The following is a 21,442-nucleotide window of genomic DNA, read 5'->3' on the forward strand; positions in this document are numbered from 1 at the left end:
CAAACCGCACCTGCTGAGGTTAGCCTCGGCAGCGCGACATCGTGGATAAATGTGCCCATGAAAGTCAGTGGTGGCACAAATTTAGGCATCACTGCGCAGCAGCTGTTGGTTGCTGTGCCAGGAAACTTTGGACATTGAGGGCAGCCGTCGTCATACCAACGACCTGGCGACTCTGCTGCGCCTATGTGCATCAGACGTCACATTTACTGCACCTGCAGCCAATGATGCTCATAGGAATAGAGAGTGGGAGAGGGATAGCACACACCTCTATCACTTTAATCACTTCTCTGTGCAGGGTTTTCCCTTCATTGGCACCTGCTGACCTGGTCACCTGCTCACCACCCATTTTTACCCATATAGCTATCGGACACAATGCTTAATGGGCATACTAATGAAGGGAAGAGATTCGTCTGTTTTGCATACGTTTTTAACTTCTCGTTGATATTTTTGTTAATTCACCTTAAATAATTCACTGGACAACAAGGATTTTTCTACTGGGGTAGAAACATATGTTCTGGACTAAATCGAGTTTGCTGATTCTGAAGTCAAAATTTTCTCAGTACGTCAGGATTTTGAGTTTATACATATGGTCCAATTACAGTAGCTTGCCCTGGTGGGTGATTTTGAGTGATCATAAATTATTGTTTTGTTGTATTTTTTGTTTCAATTATCGCAATGCAACTGTTATGGAATATTATTTCTCATAAAAAGAGATTTCGAATGCACTTTAAATTATTTTAAATGGATGAAAACTGACCAAGCTATGAATTTTTAAGTAAACTTTTCCACGCAGCATTACAATTTTTCGTGCCGCTTCCGTGCTGAGAGGAGTTAATAACTTGATACTAAAATGTTTAAATGCAATGTATATATTTTAAGAATGTATCAAGTTTGGAATTCATATCATGCAAATAGTATCTATATATTTTCAGGTTATAACGTACTATATTTTTATGCCTCTGCCAACGACGTCGCCGGAGGCATTATGTTTTCAGGTTGTCCGTCCGTCTGACCGTCCATGATAGGTTTTCGTTACCGCGATAACTTGAGAACGGCTAAAGGGATCTTAGTCAAACTTGGCACAGGTATGTATAATGAGGTAAAGATGAACTTATTACATTTTGGGGTCACGAGGTCAAAGGACAAAGGTCAGAGGTCATGTTAGGTAAAAATACAATTACCGCGATAACTTGTGAACCAGTGATCGGATTCTGACCAAATTTGGTACACTTATGTAATATGTATAATGGTGTAACAATGAACTGATTAGATTTTGGGGTCAAGAGGTCAAAGGTCAAAGTCTGTAATAGGTCTATAACTTGAGAGTGGCTGAAGTGATCTAATTCAAACTTGGTACAGGTATGTATAATGTTGTAAAGATTAAGTGATTAGGTTTAGGGGTCATAGGTCAAAGGTCAAAGTCTGTAATAGGTCTATAACTTGAGAATGGCTGAAGTGATCGAATTCAAACTTGGTACAGGTATGTATAATATTGTAAAGATCAAGTGATAAGGTTTTGGGGACAAAGTCAAAGGTAAAATCTGTAATAGGTGCATAACTTGAGAACAGCTGAAGTGATCTAATGCAAACTTGGTACAGGTATATATAATATTGTAAAGATTAAGTGATTAGATTTTGGGGTCAAAGGTCAAATCTGTAATAGCTCTATAACTTCAGAATGGCTGAAGTGATCTAATTCAAACTTAGTACAGGTATATAATATCTATCTATATATATATAAAAGAAAGTTTTTGTTTGTTTGTCTGCACGCGCTAATCTCCTGAACGGTGAAAGATAGGAGGAAACCTCTGAAACAAAAAATGTCGGGACGGGCCCCGGGAAGGTTATAGGCTAGGTGGCGAGGCCGGTCGAGGTCGCCACGGCCGGGCTGGGCCCATTTCGCAATAAATCTTCTTCTTCTTTCAAAATTCTCTTGAAGTACAACTTATGCACTTAATAGGAATATCTGACTGATTGCAACACATGCTTTCAAAATTCAAGCTTACATGACAGGTATGTATAATGAGGTAAAGATTCCCCACAGGTATGTATAATGAGGTAAAGATGAACTGATTACATTTTGGGGTCACGACGTCAAAGGACAAAGGTCAGAGGTCATGTTAGGTAAAAATACAATTACCACAATAACCTGTGAACCAGTGTTGGGATTCTGACAAAATTTGGTACACTTATGTATAATGATGTAACAATGAACTGGTTAGATTTTGGGGTCAAGAGGTCAAAGTCTGTAATAGGTCTATAACTTGAGAGTGGCTGAAGTGATCTAATTCACACTTGGTACAGGTCTGTATAATGTTGTAAAGATTAAGTGATTAGATTTAGGGGTCATAGGTCAAAGGTCAAAGTCTGTAATAGGTCTATAACTTGAGAATGGCTGAAGTAATCTAATTCAAACTTGGTACAGGTCTGTATAATGTTGTAAAGATTAGCTTATTAGATTGGGGGGGGGGGGGGGGATTCCCAAGGTCAAAGGCCAAATGTCAGAGGCCATGTCAGGTAAAAATGTGATAAATTGTGAACAGCTGAAGGGATTTAAATTAAAACTTCGTACAGGTATGTATAATGATGTAAACATGAACTGATTACAATTTGGGGTCAATATGTCAAAGGTCAGAGGTCATGTCTGGTAAAAATGTGCTAACTTGGCACAGCTGAATGGATTTAAACCAAACTTGGTACAAGTATTATAATGATGTATTAATGTGAGCGGAGGCATATCAGTCGACGTTGGAGTGCCGTTCTAGTTCTGTATATTTTCTGGTTAGGCATATGTTACTACAGGCATCAGGAATATGTGAGGCTATGTAAATCACCCTGATAACTTTTGTTATATCCCTCTTCTGATAAACTGTCAAAATCAAGACTCTCTGCTCACTTTCACTCTTTTATTCCTTTTTTTCCCCACCTCTGGAACAAACTGCCACACTCTATTCAATCCCACTCCTCCCACCAGGTCTTTAAAACAGCTGTTCACCACCATCTCTTATCTTCCCCCATCCAAAACCTTGATCTTTTCTACCCTCGTTAATACACCCCAAATCCACCTCTTTCAATCTCCGAATTCATTCCTGAAATTCCTGGTAGGGTCAATTTGTTACTCTCTCCCATGCAATTTGTTTTATACCATGTACCTCTTCCCCCCCCCCCCCCCCCCCAGCCCTCTCCCTTCCACAGATCTCCTGATCTCCCTGTCCTCTACTGTTGTGCTTGTGTGCTTCCCTCTCTCTCCCCATCTTGTCTCCCCCTCCCTTTATTGTTTTATGTGTCCGTTTGTTTTTTGTGTTTCATGTGCTAATGTGTGTTTAATGTGCAAGCTCTTACACAAGCCTCAATCTTGTATACAAATATATATATATATATAAGCCTCTCCTAGTGAAAGACACGTGAAAGCCCGCTTGGATTTTGCAAAAAAGCACCTAAAGGACTCTCAGACTGTGAGAAACAAGATTATGCGGGCTTTCATGTGTCTTTCACTGAGGAGAGGCTTCCATCTGGCCACTCTGCCATAAAGCCCAGATCGGTGGAGTGTTGCAGTGATGGTTGTCCTTCTGGAAGTTTCTCCCATCTCCACACAGGATCTCTGGAGCTCAGCCAGAGTGACCATGGGGTTCTTGGTCACCTCTCTTACCAAGGCCCTTCTCCCCCGATTGCTCAGTTTTGCCGGGCGGCCAGCTCGAGGAAGAGTCCTGGTTGTTCCAAACTTCTTCCATTTAAGAACTATGGAGGCCGCTGTGCTCTTGGGAACCTTCAATGCAGCAGAGATTTTTTTTGTAGGCTTCCCCAGATCTGTGCCTCGACACAATCCTGTATCTGAGCTCTGCAGGCAGTTCCTTCGACCTCATGGCTTGGTTTTTGCTCTGATTTGCATTGTCAGCTGTGAGACCTGATATAGCCAGGTGTGTGCAGGTGTGTGCCTTTTCAAATCATGTCCAATCAATTGAATTTACCACAGGTGGATTCAAGTCAAGGTGTAGAAACATCTCAAAGATGATCAAGAGAAATGGGAGGCACCTGAGCTAAATTTCAAGTGTCATAGCAAAGGGTATGAATACTTATGTCAATGTGATATTTCAGTTTTTTATTTTTAATAAATTTGCAAAACTTTCTAAAATCCTGTTTTCTCTTTGTCATTATGGGGTATTGAGTGTAGATTGATGAGGGGAAAAATATGAATTTAAACGATTTCAGCATAAGGCTGCAACATAACAAAATGTGAAAAAAGTGAAGGGGTCTGAATACTTTCTGAATGCACTGTACATGGAAATCAATCTTTGTTATCTAAATATGATGTGAAAGTAATTACGAAGCACTGATTTTCGATGTACAATGTGGCGATCTGCAATAATAAAGTATCCAATATGGCATGCCGGGTATCATTAATACATATGCATATTTTGAAAACCTGACGTGCTGGAAAAATTCTGACTACAGATTTGAAATCAGCGGCCCAGATTTAGCCAAGAACACCTGCATTTCCCTTAGTAGCAGACGAAAAGTTCTTTTTTGTTGTTGCCGAGTGTAATTTCAGGTTGATTGAATTAAATCCTGTTGGGTTGGTTTTCAGAAATCCCATGGAATATTTCAAATGTGCCCTTTCTTGTGGTACTATTACCATACAGTCTGTGGAGGTGACAAGCACATCCTGCAGTTGAAATACGTAAGGGATATGACGGGAAGTGTATGTTTTGTTTTTCTGCAATTTATCGGCTCATGGCAGATCTTATACATATATATTTAGAATAAGCACATTTAGATATGTGGAATAAAATAAATAAATAAACCTAGTTAGGGGTTGAACCCAGCGAAATAGCATTTCTAGGTGAGTTGGCAGTACACCACAGTTACAGATCATCCTGCAATCATTATCTTTTATACCTTTACCCTTCCTCCTCTGCCCTACTCCTACATCCTCCCATCTAAATGTAAGTTCCTATTTTTCCTTCCTTCCTCTGTCTCCTCTGCCTCTTCATTTGTGTACCTGTTGCGTCCACTTGTTGCCTCACCAACCGGCTGTCAGAACATTGCCTTCTATCCTCTGTCACATCACGCATTCGTCCATGAGCCTGGATTTTGTGGACAAAAAAAAAAATGTAAAAGATTACTCAACACACTGCAATAAAAACCAAGTTATTAAATTTACATGCAAGTTGTAAGTCTTAGCCAGCAGATGGAAATGGCATGGTCAGTAAGTCACCTAAAATGGAAAATTTATGTCACTAGGACACTTCTACCTGTATGGGATGAATGGCTCCTTCCTGAAGTTATTGTTGCAGATATGAGGATTGCATTTTTTTGATTGTGTTGTATTGTATTGGAAATGGTGATGAACATTGTTTGAATATGGCCCCTCCTGCCTCCAGAGTTGTGTAAAGGTAAAAAGGGTGTCCCGGTAGTTATTCCATAAACACCACATTGCAGGACACGATAAAACCCTTGTTCAGTAGCTTATATCTTATTATGTGTTTTAGAGTAAGGCCTTGTCTTCCATTAGAATGACACTCCATTGCACCGAATCAATTAAGAATAGCTCCCCTTCAATAATTCCATTTCCCAGCCAAATTCTCCATCTGTGGGTAAAACAGTTCACAAGCGTGGGGTGCACGCCCTCTCAATTCGCTGCTATAGTGAATATGTGCTCCGTGCTCTGTTTGAACAGGAGGGGCGGGGTCGCCAGGGTGAGGCAAGCCCAGGGTGCACCATGAGGGGCGTGCCGTCGGCGCGATGCCCAAATAAGGAGACAAGCCCGTGGGATTACCATACAAGGTCACGAAACAGAGCACGGGGGGGGAGGGCGGTACCGAAACCGAGGAGGGCGTGTCAGACCCGCGCTGAAGGTTTGGAGAGAAGGGTGCGACGATCGCTGGGACAAGCGACACGAGAGATACGGCAGATGAGCAGAGAAGTGAGAGAAAGGAAATACGAGCTGAGCTGCGTGGAGAGGTACACGAAAAAGAAAGGGTCCAAGAGAAAGCAGAGGAACTTTTACGAACGTGTTGCAAAGAGATACGGCAGATGAGTCCAGCCCCGTTTCAACCAGCCGCGTGAAGCCCTGACGGGGCAGCGAGTGACCCTGCCGGCGTGCGCTGTAAAGCCGAATACCAGGAGCTGCCGGCGTGCGCTGTAAAGCGGAATACAAGGAGCTGCCGGCTCCCCGCTTCCCGCCCGGAGTGGACCTGCTCGCTGTGCCCTGTGATCCCACCTGCTCATTCTTTCCAGCCATTCCTGCCTGCAAGTTCCCCATTTGCGTACGTGAGTTTGTTTTGTTCGTGCTGTCCTGGGTAGTAACTAAGTCTGTATAAGCTAGTAATTTTCACTGTGTCACCTGCGTTTTCATGTCCGCTGTAAATACCCGTGACTGCTCTTTTTGCTTATGTGTGTAAATAATAATAAACCCCGTTACTCTTCTGTACGTCTTCTTCTTCCTCTTTGCATTCGTCGTCTTAGTCTTTTCCCCATTGAATAGCGGTGGCGCGATACGGCCAACGTTTGGGTGAATCGGGTTTAGTCGGGGAACAACTGTTCGGTCGCGGAGCCTCCGCTCGGCAAACAACATCCTTAACTGCGTACCGTAACATTATATTTCTTATGTTTCCCTCATTTAGCTATTTTAGGTACCTATAAACTCAAAGCCTTTACTATCTGGCTGATATCTGAGTGTTATTGGTTTTTCTGGCTATGCCGGTGCAACCACGCATGAAATCTGCCATTTAAGGGTGTAGTACTGGTGAAAAATTGAGAAAACTATGTAGGTACCTTTGAGAGGCCTTTACACAAAAACAAAGTCAAGTTAATATCTAATTTTCAGTTTTTCTTGAAAGATATAATCTTGGCTTTAACTCAGACCAGTTTCAACGCTTGTTTGTCATATTACATGCATATAATTTGCATAAATTAGACCGTCAATAAAAAACAAGGAAAAACAAAGAACACATTTCTACTTCTATCTTCTATGTCACCTATCATTCTTTTCACACAAAACTTGGTACATGTATTATACATGTGTCACTCTACTACCTGATGAGAGGATTTTGTGAAATTATGTCAAATGTTCACTAATTAGCTAATTATGCCAATTACCAGATAAAACTTTGTTGTCCTTTAATAAATCCACAATGGCTACTCATATAAACAAAAGCCTTCATCATGTTAAAGGAAGTGATATTCTGAATATCCTGTCCAAATTTCAGCCCAAAAGAATGATGCAAATTTAAAGTTATAACAAATTTCATGCAAAATATTATATTTCTTGTAAATTGCGTGTAAAGATAACAATAATTAGGGGTACTTCTATGTCACCTATCATTCTTTTCACACAAAACTTGGTACATGTATTATACATGTGTCACTCTACTACCTGATGAGAGGATTTTGTGAAATTATGTCAAATGTTCACTAATTAGCTAATTATGCCAATTACCAGATAAAACTTGGTTGTCCTTCAATAAATCCACAATGGCTACTCCTATAAACAAAAGCCTTCATCATTTTAAAGCAAGTGATATTCTGAATATCCTGTCCAAATTTCAGCCCAAAAGAATGATGCAAATTTAAAGTTATAACAAATTTCATGCAAAATATTATATTTCTTGTAAATTGCGTGTAAAGATAACAATAATTAGGGGTACTTCTATGACCTCTATTAGCATGGTTCTTGTTTATAAGACTATAAGGGAACTATTCAGCTAAAAAAAAAAATCATCTGTTCACCAGTACTACACCATTAACACAGGCTTGCAGTCCGGCCTGTGCTTTTTCATTTGAGACAGTGTTCAAAACAAGTTCTGCTTTTGTTATTTACAGTATTTTGAATCGTTTTCCTTAAGCTATACACTGATTCATCCTCTTGTTCATAATTCTACTGCGTCTTCCAGACTTTTTTTTAATACTAGGATTGTGGGAACGGAGTTTTCACACAAGTTTACTTCTCGGTGTTAAAGACCAATGTTACTGAGGGGAAGCTAGGTTTGCACCACGAGGTTCGCAAATATTGTTTCTGTTTATCTTTTATTAACCCTAAGACCTGGTTATCTTTTATAGTGTATGCTCTTTCTCTCATTAATCCTCCTTTACAAAAAACTGACCCAATCAATACATCAGGGTGGAGTGCTGGACCCCCACTTTTACTTAAGTCCATGTCACTAACTCATCCCTAACTATTTCCACCCTTTGAAACCATATCCCATTATGATAGCTGGACACGGGAAGAAGTTTGATAGTTGATTGAAGGATTAGATCAATTGGTCTGCTTTTTATCATCATAAAATCAATTCTGGGAGGTTGACATTAAGGTTTGGGCATTTGGACATTCCAATTATATGTGACCTCACCAGCCCAACCAAATGGAAATAATGTTTTCACTCACGTTGTGGGGAAGGTCTGAGTGTTATTGAACTTGGAATTAGAACTAGATAAACTCTGGGCAATGGAGTCATCATTAACTACTCACTGACAAAGCTGTAATGAATGTGGCCTGCTTAGAATAGCATTTCACATGGACGTCAAATACTGACAGCTGGAAAAGGGACTAAGGATAATCGCTTGGTGGTTTGTTGGGGAAAGGTGCTCGAGGCCAGGCAAATTTTTACTGCCACGTGATGTTTTATGATTGCCACGGCTGCATTGGTCCTTATTGTGCTGTTAATCATTTTAAAAACTGATAATGCTTAACCAGTACCCTGTTTTCTTAACCAGCACCGAGCCTGATGCCTGCAGTATGTCACAAAAGTAGTACATGAAGCTCATGTACTACTGTACATGGGTTCCCATTCCAAACACAAGCCTTCTTTCAACCTTGTAAAAAAAAAAATATATATATATATACATATATATATATATATATATATATATATATATATATATATATATATATATATATTGTAGCGACCCATGGGTCCCCCAAAGCTCGAGACCAGCAACAGAATCTCCTGGCCCAAGCCGGTGACGTAACCGGCGGCCAAACCGCGGCGCCGAGGTTATAATCCTTTGCACCGGTCGGTCACAAGACCACCAAAGCGTGCCTCGCCTGAGAGGCATGGCTTTGGTTCTGATGTATGCTTTTTGGTTTGGATATATATATGCGAACCCGATAAACGGGTTTTCAGAGTTCCCGAGATGATTATACAATAAACATCTTCTCGGACGAGTTTGTGTCATGTCCGTCACTTCGTCCGTCTCAAGCAGGAGCGCTGCTCCTTCACTGGTGACCCCGAGTTTACGACACGCAATGGACACGGCAGTGTCCCTCAAACTGCCCACTTTCTGGGAAGCACATGCCGCCGTCTGGTTCACTCAGCCGGACTCCCAGTTCGTCCTGCGTGGCATTACGGAGGACACCACGAAATACCATTACGTGGTCGCCGCGCTCGGCTCCGTGACCGCCGCCCGCTGCCTGAGCCTCCTCCAGAGCCCGCCCGCTGACGGCAAGTACGACGCCATCAAGGCACTTCTTCTGGGCGCTTTCGCCCTCTCCCCGGCTGAACGCGCACGACGCCTGCTCGACCTTCCTGAGCTCGGCGATACGCGCCTGTCCGAACGTATGGACTACATGCTCGCGTTGCTCGGCGAGCATCCCTCGGATTTCCTTTTCCAAGAGCTTTTTCTCCGCCAGCTCCCGGCCCAGGTCCGGGTCGCCCTGGCAAGCACGACCATCACGAACCCCCGCGACCTCGCCAGGGAGGCCGACAAGATCGATTCGGCAAGCCAGCTCGTCGGAGCGGCGAGCCAGCTCGTCGGGGTGGCTGCCGGGAGCCCGCCCGCCGCCCAGTCGGCGCCCGCGGCGCAGTTTCCCGCCCACCCGCCCAACGCCCGCGACGCAGCTTCCTTCCCGGAGGCCGCCGGGCCGGCGCGACTGGCAGCGGCGACGCAGCGTCACCCGGTCCCGACGCGTCGACCGGAGCCCCTGCCAGACCCGGCCTGGTGTTATTTCCACGCCAGGTTCGGGCGGCAGGCCCAATCATGTCGACCCCCGTGCACGTTCGGCAAGTCGGGAAACGGTCGGGCCGGCGCTCACTACCAGCCATGAGCGCCGGCCGTTCCGGAAACCTGCTATTCATCGCGGACCAAGCGTCGGGGCAGCGTTTTCTCTGTGACACCGGCGCTCAGCTGAGCGTCATTCCCGCTTCAGCGGAGGACAGGCGGGCCGCCATTTGCGGCCCCTCCTTAATCGCGGCCAACGACTCCGCCATCCGCACCTTCGGCCCACGCACCATCGCCCTCTGCTTCGGCAGCCAGCTCTTTCGCTGGGAGTTCGTGACGGCGGACGTCCCCATGGCTTTGCTCGGGGCTGATTTCTTTTGCGCCCATGGGCTGCTGGTCGACGTTAAACGTCGGCGTCTCGTCAACGCCGAAACTTTCAGCTCGCTGGCGTGCGCCTTGAGCTGTTCAGCGCCCACCGAGCTTTCCTGCGTCCTCCCGTTGGCAGACGACTTCGCGTCTCCTCGCGGAGTTCCCGGCCCTCACGCGACCGACGTTTTCGGCCGTCGCGGTGCGTCACGGCATCGAGCATCACATTCCCACTACGGGCCCGCCGGTGTACGCCCGAGCTCGCCGTCTCGACGTCGCCAAGGCCGCGCTGGAGCCGCCTCGGCATCGTGCGGCGCTCCGACAGCGCCTGGGCCTCGCCGCTGCACTTCGTCCCGAAGCCGGGGGGCGGATGGCGGCCATGCGGCGACTACCGCCGCCTCAGCGACGCCACTACCCCCGACAGGTACCCCGTCCCGCACATCCAGGATTTTTCCACCCAGTTGGCGGGGCGGACCATTTTTTCAAAAGTGAACCTGATTCGGGGGTACCACCAGGTGCCCGTCCGCCCGGCCGACATCCCAAAGACGGCCGTTATTACACCTTTCAGCCTCTTCGAATTCCTCCGGATGCCCTTCGGCCTCAAAAACGCGGCACAGGCGTTCCAGCGCCTGATGGACGGTGTGCTGCGTGACTTGCCGTTCCTCTTTACCTACCTGGACGACATCCTCGTCGCCAGCACGTCCAGAGCCGAGCACCTCCTCCACCTCCGGACGCTGTTCGGCCGCCTCAGCGAGCACGGCTTGATCGTCAACCCGGCCAAATGTCACTTTGGTGCGGCGACGATCGACTTTTTGGGCCACCACATCACCCGGAACGGCGCCGTACCGCTACCGGCCAAAGTCGAGGCCATCGCCGCTTTCCCGCGCCCCCGCTCCGTCAAGGCGCTGCAGGAGTTCCTCGGGATGGTGAACTTTTACCACCGCTTCGTGTCCCGAGCTGCGCAACTCATGCGGCCCTTGTACACCGCCCTCCACGGCCAGCTGGCGAAGTGCGACGTCGTCTGGTCCACGGACATGGACGCTGCTTTCACCGGCGCGAAACTGGCCCAGGCCAACACCACGCTGCTGGCCCACCCGGTACCCCATGCTCCCATCACCCTCACCACGGACGCCTCCGACTACGCCGTGGGCGCGGTTCATGAACAATGGGTAAACGGGGCCTGGCAGCCGCTCGCGTTCTTCAGCCGGCAACTCCTGCCCAACGAGTTGAAGTACAGCACTTTCGACCGCGAGCTCCTCGGGCTGTACCTGGCCGTCCGCCATTTTCACCACCTCCTGGAGGGCCGCCCGTTCACGGCCTTTGTCGACCACAAGCCATTGATTTTCATCATGGCCAAGGTCACGGAGCCGTGGTCGGCCCGCCAGCAGCGCCACCTCTCCGCCGTGTCGGAATACACCACGGACATCCGGCACGTCGCCGGCAAGGACAACGCCATGGCCGACTGCCTTTCTCGAGCCGGCGCCAACGCCGTCCACCTCGGCATCGATTTCGCCCTGATGGCGACGGACCAGGCCACCGACGGCACGGTGCAGGCGCTCCGGGTGGCGGACACGGGCCTCTGCTTGGCTGACGTCCCCTTCGCGGACACGGTCCTGCTTTGTGACGTCTCCCAAGGCTGACCTCGCCCCGTTGTGCCGGTCACCTGGCGGCGTCGCATTTTTGCTTCGCTCCACGGCCTCTCACACCCGGGCCGGAAGGCGTCCCAGAGGCTGGTGTCGGCACAGGTTGCGACGGGACGTCCGCGACTGGGCCAACGCCTGCACACCCTGCCAGCGGGCCAAGGTCCACCGTCACACCCAGGCTCCGCTGGCTCCTTTCACCGTGCCCGAGCGACGTTTCGACCACGTCCACGTGGACCTGGTGGGTCCCCTGCCCCCATCGCAGGGGTTCACCCACCTGCTTACCATGGTGGACAGGACCACCAGGTGGCCGGAGGCCGTGCCCCTTGCCTCCACCACCAACGCCGACGTGGCCCAGGCGTTCATCGCCACCTGGGTCGCGCGTTTCGGCGCACCGGCGGACATCTCGTCGGACCGCGGCCCACAGTTCACGTCCGAACTGTGGGGCGCGGTCGCCCGCACGTTGGGCGTTACCCTGCACCGCACCATGGCCTACCAACCCCAGGCCAACGGGTTGTGCGAGCGGTTCCACCGCTCCATGAAGGCCGCACTCATGGCCGGCCTCCAGGATGACGGCTGGGCCGACCGGCTCCCGTGGGTCCTTTTGGGCCTCCGCACGGCTCCAAAGGAGGACCTCCAGGCATCTACCGCCGAGCTGGTGTATGGCCAGGCCCTCCGCGTCCCGGGCGAGTTCGTGCCCGACGCCACCAGCCCCTGGGCCGCCGCGCGCCAGCGCATTGACTTCCAGGAGGCCGCCCAACGTTTCGCCCCGGTGCCCACGTCCCGCCACGGCGACCCCCAATCCTATGTCCCCCCAGCACTCCGCACGGCGGAGTACGTCTTTGTGCGCCACGACGCGCACCGGGGGCCGCTCCGGCCACCATACGACGGACCCTTCTGGGTCCTACGACGGGACAACAAGTCCTTCGTCGTCGGCATCGGCGGCCGGGCGGACCGGATTTCGGTGGACCGCCTCAAGCCGGCCCACATGGATGTCAGCCAGCCGCCACGGCTGGCTCTCCCACCGCGGCGCGGCCGTCCCCCCGTCCACTGCACCCCCCATCCGGCCACCCGCCACCACACCGGACCCCCCCCCCCTCCCCGCGACCAGCCAGGGGTCGTTTCGGTCGGGTCATCCGGACCCCCCTCAGGTTGACCTTCCTGGACCAAGTCGATTCTGGGGGGGCGTGTGTAGCGACCCATGGGTCCCCCAAAGCTCGAGACCAGCAACAGAATCTCCTGGCCCAAGCCGGTGACGTAACCGGCGGCCAAACCGCGGCGCCGAGGTTATAATCCTTTGCACCGGTCGGTCACATGACCACCAAAGCGTGCCTCGCCTGAGAGGCGGGGCTTTGGTTCTGATGTATGCTTTTTGGTTTGGATATATATATGCGAACCCGATAAACGGGGTTTCAGAGTTCACGAGATGATTATACAATAAACATCTTCTCGGACGAGTTTGTGTCTTGTCCGTCACTTCGTCCGTCTCAAGCAGGAGCGCTGCTCCTTCAATATATATATATATATATATAACTGTGAGAAATAGTAGAAACTCCACAGTACGAGCAGGGTGTCTCATTTGCATTAAATAAATAATCGGGAGATTAAATCAGACGCGGACGTAGCTTCAGGACGTCGATCTTTAATTTTCGACAAGCTTTCGACCAACAAAGCTCTTCTTCTTAGTCGTCCCCAAGTTCAACGGAACTTCCGTTGAACTTGGGGACGACTAAGAAGAAGACCTTTGTTGGTCGAAAGCTTGTCGAAAATTAAAGATCGACGTCCTGAAGCTACGTTCGCGTCTGATTTAATCTCCCGATTATATAGATATATATATTGTTGCGGATATGGGATTTGCATCCATCCATATCCGCTCGTAAATATTCCCCTATTTCCTCAATACTTCCCAACTCTCCCCAATCCCCCATTCCCTAGTCCCATTTTCTGTAAACAACACTCTGTAGACCCGACCTCCCCCTATTTCCCCCATTAAATGTCGCATCCAGGTCCACCGCATCTCATGTAGACAACTATAGGACATCTTGCTAGTTATTCTTAGTCTATGTCAGGTAAGAATTCGTTTCCATTAATTCTGACCCTTCGTTGCACCAGAATGTGATTGTATGGCACCGTTAGGAAGTTTAGGACCTCCCAATACCTCCCCGCAGCTCTTCCTCACAGTTCTCTTCAGGAGCAGCAACAACAACAACAACAACGAGCGCAGGGAGTGTGCGTCCTCACTCCGGCTTGGTTGGTAGGAGTGGTGGGAGGGCACCAGGCCTTCCCAACGAGCCGCCATTGGACATGTGCTCGACGGGGTTACCCAACAGGGGCAGAACATGGCTCCCTGTCGGCTCCTCGTCAAGGGCGGAGCCCGGTAACTCCCGCACCCAATGGAAGCGGCGGACCGGCCCCAGTTGGGGTGGAACCAACCAGCCGAGGGCGTGTCACTCCCCGTTGAGCATGCGCAGTGAGAGAGAGGTGACGTCAGATGCGCGCTGAGCTTGAAGAAAGAAAGACGTACCCTCCGAGCGCTGTGAGACCTCCCTGCATCTTTGGACCGTGCTTTATCCTGTCCCCGAGCCAAGGTGCACCTTGTGCCATCGACCTACCTGTCCATTCCTGCCATCAACCCCTGTGTGAGTCTACCTTGTCCGTTTGTCCGTGGTCTGTCTGGGATTAAATAAGCCTGTATTTAAGTGCCCATCTCTTCTGTGTCTTTATCTCACTCTACCTTGTAATCTACCCCTTTTCTCCACCACTGTAATTACACCCTCCTCCGGAGGTCTTGAGAACGGTACCCCCCTTGCGTCGTTTCATCTTTCCCAGTCGTCGTGTCCTTTCTATCATTGATTTAGCATAGCGCGATTTGGCCAACGATATAATCGGGTGCAGCTTGTTAATGGTTCGAACTACGGGTTACTAAACCCGCTCGGTAACCTAAAACCGTAGCTCGAACGGCCGTCTCTTCCCTGTCTCACGACCGAGCGTTGCACTCAGGTCCCGGGAAGGCCCATTCCGACTTTCTGGCCCGAATACCCTGGCGGCGCTGCGGGCGGGAGAGAGCGTTGGGACGACCAGGAACGGAGAGTGGTTAGTAGAAGGAACGGCGGGTTGATCTCCGCAGGGCAACGAGGGAAGCCCTCTCCGTTTCCGTAACTATATGTATGTAAATATATATATATATATATATATATATATATATATATATATATATATATATATATATATATATATATATATATTGTTACAGACGCGGTTGTGGATGTTGGTTTACCGAGCGGTTTGGTATGACCGCGTCTGCACGTTTACCCGATTATACTCGAACGTTGGCCGAGTCGCGCTACGCTAAATCAATTGAGGAAAAGGACACAACGGCTGGGTTAAAATGACACGACACCAAGGGTTCAGTTCTCAAGACCTCCGGAGGAGGTTATAATATTGCGGAAGGTCAGATTACAGGGATGAGAGAGACAGCATAGTAAGGTAGGCACTTAATTACGGTCTTATAGTAGCCCCGACAGACGACAGATAAACAGGACAAAACTGACTCACACGGGGATTGATGGCAAGGAAAGCGGGTAGTCGATGGCTCAAGGTGCACCTTGGCTCAGGGACAGAATCGACCCGGTCCGGTCCAGTAGATGCGGGGAGGTCGCTCAGCGCTCGGAGGTCGCGACTTGTCTCTTCTTCAAGCTCGGGGCGCATCTGACCTCACGTCCGGTAAGTCGCTGCGCATATCCGGTGGGGAGTGACACGCCCTCGGCTCGTTAGCTCCGCCCCAGATGGAATCAGCCCGTTGCTTCTCATTGGGTGCGGGGGGTTACCGGCTCCGCCCTTGACGAGGGGCCGACAGGCAGCCCCTTCGTGGTAACCCCGTCGGCGCACATGGGTAATGGCGGCTAACCGAGCCGGAGTGAGGACGCACACTCCCCGCACGCCGTTGTTGTAGTTGTTGTTTCAGTTGTTGTTGTTGTTGTTGTAGTTGTTGTGGTTGTTGTTTCATGGGGAAGATGGGAGGAGGTATGGGGAGGTCCTAAACTCACTACTGGTGCCATACGATCACATTCTGGTGCAACGAAGAGTCAGAATTAATGGAAACGAGTCCTTAACTGACATAGACTAAGAATAACTAGCAAGATGTCCGAAAGTTGTCTACGTGAGATGCGGTGGACCTGGGCACGACATTTAATGGGGGAAAAAAGGGGAAGGTCGGTTCTACAGAGTGTTATTTACAGGCAATGGGACTAGGGAATGGGGGATTGGGGATAGTTGGGGAGTATTGGGGAAATAGGGGAATATTTACAAGCGGATATGGAGGCCAAATGCCATATCCGCAACATTGCACCCTTCTCTACCCTCGGGGTGTCCCGACCCGATAAATTTTTACCTATTTAGTGTGGCACTCAGATGTAGTTCCCTCTACTATTAACTCTACCCTGAGTGCGACAGTTTTACAGATATTCACAAATGAGTAAATATGTCCCCCTGCGACGTTGCACCCTTCTCCTCTCAGAAACACACCCACAGGATAACCGAATCGCGGAAAGAATTCGCAAACTAAACATACAGCCGGTAGGGAGCATTAATTACAAGACTACGCTGATATTTACACTACGATCCAGGACCTGTTTTTGGAGGAACACATGCAGATGTTATGCATAGAGAGAGCACGCATGCCAGCATCGATACACCAACCCACGAGTGCTCTGTGGCCTTACGGCCTTTAATAATGTGCAGAGCACCCCTTCCAAGCACCAAAAGCACCACCCCCTACATACAGTCAGCACCATCCGGTGCACCAATAAAGTGTTCAATAATCACCGGTGGTGTCGCAGCCGGCCGATGTTCTGCCGCTGGTCTTGCCTTCATGTAGTGCACTTGGCCTTCTGGCTTCCTTAGAAAATAAAGAAAGGCGCCAACCGCGTCCATTCCTGTATTGTGGCCGTCAGGGGGCCAACTAAAAGTGGTTCACCTGTATGGCATAGGTGCCACGTTGACCCGTAGGTCCATCAACGGGTGGTGCTTGGCCGCAAAAGACTGCGGTCCATGGTGGGTGGCCACAACATTGCGGTCCATATGGTGTATCGATCCAGGCAGCAAGCAGCGAAAGTGCAGGCCCACAACTGCGGAGCCAGCACCTCTCTCTCCTCTCTCTCTCTGCCCCAAAGCCAGATCCTCGGAGGTGGGAGACAAAAGAAGAAGACAAGTGAGTAAGGTGGTAAGGGCGCAAAAGTGCACGCAATACAAGGTGATGCACACTGGGGGCACATGGGAACCAGGTGAGACAGGTACGTTCCTACCATACGCCCCCCCCCCCCCACCAGGTAACCTACATGGCCCCTCCCTTACCCCTTACTGTATCCACAAAACACAACACTACCCATAAACATCTACTTTACAAATCAACAAACGTCCCTACTGTCTTCCCCGTTCCTCCCATAAACCAAATTCGTCTTCTCTCCCTCCTAACCAATCAAATTTGCCATTTTCAACTCTCATCAAAATTTGCCATCTCCAACTCAACATCATAATTTGCCATCACCAATTCATCATCAGTCCCTCCTAGGGAGGGAGAGATGGAATCACCCCAATGTCTCATCCACGTCGTGATGCGTCTCACAAATCCACACAGCAATTCTCATTCCTGCAACACAAACAAAGAAAACACAGGTGTGGAGTCATCATCACCACAGGTAAGTGGCTGCGTATGGTGCGACAGGTTCATCAATCCTAACTATTTCCTAAATGACTTTAACAACTTTACACTACCCGGGGTCTTTCTCCTGCCAAACCATTGGCCCTCTTACACTATGGGTTCTAAAACCCAATTCCCATTGACCAACTGTGGTGCTTTTCAATTTGGGGTCTCACTCCCCCGATTCATCTCCCGGTGCCCTCGCACAATTTCTGGGCCGCGACGTGTACCTCTCCCAGCGGGTCTACCCACCTGCACACCCCCACCACTGCAGTTGCCTCCGAGCTTACCTGCTCCTTACCCTAACCTAACTACCTGGGGAAGGCCCTCTGGCGCTCTCCCCACTCGGTGCCCTCTCTGGCACTGGGCTGCCCGATCCACACCCGGGATCCTCAGGCACCCACTCACAACTACCGGCTCCCAGAGCCCACCTGCGGCCTCACCTGGCCGACATCCTCACAGTGGTGGAGTGCCCAACCAACTACACACACTAACAGGCTACACGCCCAGCCATTTCCACAACACTAATGCACCCATCCACAATACCATTCTGCAACCGCACCACAAATGCCAATATCCAACCACAATTTACCTATACCCTCTACCTAACACTTACAGTACCCGCCCCGGGTACTCGTGAAAGGGGTCCACTCTTCCCCCATCCACACCTTCGCACCATGCACACCACTCCGTACCACTTACTCCAACTCTCTCTACACACCTGTACCTGCACACCTGTGCTCTCACACCTGGTGCCACCTGCACCCTTCTCTCCCCAAGCGCATTCGCGCTGATACACAACACTCATTACTCACACACTGTTCCACACACCTGTCCAGTTGCACACCTGTGCAATCACACCTGTTCGATCACACCTGTTCAATCCTCACCTGTTCAATCCTCACACACACGGCATCATCTCAGCTAACTACTCCCCTCTGAAACTTTCGCTTCCCAGTCGTCCCTTTAAACTATTGCGCTCCCTCGTCATTATCATCCATACTAATCTACCTGCGTCCCCACTACAGGTACCAGTCACTAACTAAACTTAACGTCACCTAATGTCATCTTCTAGGGCCCTACACACGATATATCCTAACCCACCCGGGCTAGTTTTCACTGCCATACACCCCATAAGCTATTGCGCATTTGCCCCCCATGGGAAGGGCGGCAGGGATGCCAGCCTTACCCACCGGGCCCATCGCTCACTACCAATTTTGCACATCAAATTTCAACAAATTAAAAATTTGCCAATCACTACCCATCATCTGCCAATCACTACTGCCAATCCCTTGCCAATCATCAAATTTTGTTTTTCTCTAATTTTGGGTCCAAAACACTAACCTCATCACCCAGTCTACTCACTAATGCCTCTCGGTGCGCCAATTCCCGTCCAAAGCCCGGCTTCGTAAAGCCAAGCCATGAATGCGGGTTGTTCTGTGCCAGCGGCTGGATGCGTCCGGCATTCGGTGCAGGGACGGGGGCTTACCCGGGCCGAGATCCCACGCACCATCTCGGCGTGGAGCCATCCAATGTCCCGATCTCGACCTGCCGGACTGCCTCAACAAAAAGTGGTCGCCATGACGACCCTTTCTATCGGGCTGCCCGCTCCGCCTAGTGGAGCACGGACGCGGCCGTTCAAAGCGAGGCCCAGCACGCACCGAGGGCCCGATTCGGCTAAAAGTCGCTCTAACCTCTAAACCGGTTACCGTCGATGCTTCACCTGGACGCTTACACCCCGCAGCCCGTTCCTTGCTCACACATCCAGCCGTTTCCATGCTCCTCGTACCTTTCCTTACACACCCAGGTACACCCATTCCACTCACAGCCTTGGTCACACACCTGACCACCGAACACTTTGGCACACATTCGTTGGTCGCACACCTCACCAACACACCTCTTCGCGCCCCCTCCTCGGTCACCTCCTCTGTGACAATCACAGGTGTGCTCTCATTCGCACACCCAACCACATGCCTCACTACCAATTCCAGCGTGCATTCCCACTCACGCTCTACCATTCCAGGTGTGCTTCCTTTCTCACCTGTCACAACCAACTCACGCTCCTTGTCACTCTCACTACTCTCACCTCCATTCTTGACAGCGCACTCACCCTTACTCCCGACAGCGCACTCTTTCCTCAGGCACCTGTCCGTTACACACCTTTCTCGTGCACACTCTTGCGCACACTCTACCGTCACACCCTCTGTAACACTCACCACCGGCGTGCATTCTTCCTTGCCTTTGACAGCGCACTCTTTCCCCATGCACCTGTCCGTCACACACCTTTCTCGCGCACACTCCTGCGCACACTCTCCCGTCACACCCTCTGTAACACTTACCACACCGCGCTTCCATGTGCTCCCTCGCACACGCGCTACGACCGACTCACTCTCGCCAGCACCCTCACTCCTTGGCACGCACTTTTTCCTCACACACCCCAGAGTCGGACTGTCTCGCACACCTCCTTTTTCGCACACCAGACCTGTCGCACACTTCACCAATGGCCTCTCACGAACACCCGGGTCTATCTCGACCCCCAAGCTTATTAAATCACCTGGCGCATCATACTCACGACCATATTGGTCACCACTTACACCGGGTCCTCTTTCTCTTCGCTTCTCCTCCATCACCTGCGAATCCCTCATCCGGTTAATGAGCACATCATCACGATCCAAACACAGACTTTGGACCAATTCTTTTATCTCCTCTTTTATCTCTTTCTTATCCCCTCTCCGTCGCTTCTTAATTTCGCTCATCCCTTCTTCCACTTCTTCTAATTTCTGCTTCACCTCTTTTATTCCCCGGTACGTCTCCTCAAGCTCGTCCTCCAAGGCTACCTTGACCGTTTCCATGTGCGTCCTCACCTGCCGGTCCTTCGTCTCCATTACCTCTATCACCTCGTCCAACCTCGTTGTCAGTCCCTCACGTACCATCTGACATTCCCTCTTCGTCGCTATCAAGTCGTTTTTTATGTCGTTTTGTGTCGCTTTTAACCCTCCTAATACCGCAGTGTTCCTTTGAACCTGTTCCCCCAACTCCTTTTGTCCCACTGTCAGTTGTTCTACTCCCAGCGTCAACTCCTCTATACCCCCTTGCAATTTTACAGTCCCCTTTCTCACCTCCTTCTCCATGCGCTCCTTACAGTGCCTCACCTCCTCGCGCACTCCTCCGACCTCCTCACTCACTCCTCTTCTGATCTCCTCTCCCATCACTTGCATCTCCTGCCCAGATGCCACCCTCATCTGCTCCATTTCCTCCCTGTGAGCATCCAGTTTGGTTTCTACCCCCATTCTGACCCCCTCTATCTGCTGCCCCATTTGTTTAACTTCCCTTTCCGCTTGGTCCCTCATGTCCCTCAATTTGCCTTCCATTCTGTTTTCTAACCCCTCTAACCCCTTTTGCATCCCTTCCATTTGATTCTCTTGAGCGGCCATTCTGTTTTCTACCCCCATTAACCCATTTTTCACCCCTTCTATCCCATTGTCTAACCCCTCTAATTTCTTGTCTAATCCCTCACCGGTACCCCTCGCTTCGTCCCTCATTACCCCCATTTGGTTTCCCATTACCCCCAATTGCTCACTCTGAGCATCCATCCGGTTCCCCATTACCCCCATTTGGTTTCCCATTACCCCCATTTGGTTTCCCAACCGCTCACTATCAGCCCTCATTCCCACCATTTGGTCTCCCATTTGTTCCATAAGGGCCCTCATTTGCAGGAGGAAAAGGTTCGAATCCACCAGGGGCGCTGCCACGGTCGCGGGCGCGGTCGCCGTGACCAGCGAGGCGCCATTTTGCGCGCCCG

The 21,442-nt window shown here is 50.0% G+C and overlaps 1 protein-coding gene across 6 annotated transcripts in view; it reads left to right on the forward strand.

Annotated features, from left to right (window-relative positions):
* The window catches only part of LOC137434734 (sodium- and chloride-dependent glycine transporter 1), an 85,547-nt gene that overhangs the window by 20,291 nt on the left and 43,814 nt on the right, over positions 1-21,442 (forward strand). The gene's annotated exons all lie outside the window — the stretch shown is intronic.

This window comes from Myxine glutinosa, chromosome 1 (genome assembly GCF_964187855.1).
Source record: "Myxine glutinosa chromosome 1, kmMyxGlut1.1, whole genome shotgun sequence".
NCBI classification, from domain to species: Eukaryota; Metazoa; Chordata; class Myxini; order Myxiniformes; family Myxinidae; genus Myxine; species Myxine glutinosa.